Raw genomic sequence first — 753 nt, forward strand, 5'->3', positions numbered from 1 at the left:
CGGCCCCGCCTCTCGCGGCTGGAGTTCCAAGCGAACGCCTGGGCCTCCCGACCCGCGCCCGCAGAATTCCGGGCGGCCGCCGCCACGCCGGGGAAGCCAGACGAGCGGGTCAGCGGTCAAGGCCGTGGCGGCTCCTCGGCTGCGGCAGGTCAGGCCGAGCGGGCCTGGCTGCCGAGTGAGCCGCGCCGCCCACAGTACCCTCCGGCCGGTCCCACTGTCCCAGGGCTCGGGCGCGGTCCTGCCATCGTCTCGCAAGCCCTTGCCTCTGGGACTCGTCCCCCAAGGGCTCACCTCCCGGCTCCGCGCCCGCAGCCTGCGCTTCAGCTCCAGCTCGGGTTCCGGGACCTCGGAGCACAGCGACTCCCTCACAGCTGCGCTCCACAGCGCAACCGAACTGCGGGCCCCGCCCTCGCGGCGTCCGGCCCAACAGATGGGCGGTGCCGCCGCGCCGCCAGGTTTCCATTGGACGGGGCGGTGAGGGGCGGTGCCCGCACACGGGCGCTCGCAGGGCGGTGCTCAGCCGGGTCTCCTCCCTGTCCGCTGCCGGGGCCGACACATCGCCGAGGGGTGGGTCGTCTCTGTCTCCGGTCTCCGCTGGGGCTCGTCTCTGCCCACCGGTCCTCCCCGTCCAGGTGCCCCCAGTGATTCTGCTGGACGAAGGGAAAGACTTCTCCCTCTTCTCCAAGGCGCCATGACAGTCCTAGTCGCTTGAAAAGACAAAAGGAGCTCTAGACATAGCCTCCAATCCGAGGG

The 753-nt window shown here is 71.4% G+C and overlaps 1 protein-coding gene across 2 annotated transcripts in view; it reads right to left on the bottom strand.

The window, feature by feature from the left end:
• Positions 1-410, bottom strand: part of Nrbp1 (nuclear receptor binding protein 1) — a 20,206-nt gene extending 19,796 nt beyond the window's left edge. The window contains exon 1 of one of the 2 annotated variants that reach the window (XM_013013701.1): positions 292-410. The gene's annotated coding sequence lies outside the window, so the exon portion shown is untranslated. The remainder of the gene's footprint in view (positions 1-291) is intronic. The other variant, XM_013013700.1, reaches the window with a different exon arrangement.
• Positions 411-753: the final 343 nt, after the last annotated feature.

This window comes from Dipodomys ordii, unplaced genomic scaffold (assembly GCF_000151885.1).
Source record: "Dipodomys ordii isolate 6190 unplaced genomic scaffold, Dord_2.0 Scaffold20, whole genome shotgun sequence".
NCBI classification, from domain to species: domain Eukaryota; kingdom Metazoa; phylum Chordata; class Mammalia; order Rodentia; family Heteromyidae; genus Dipodomys; species Dipodomys ordii.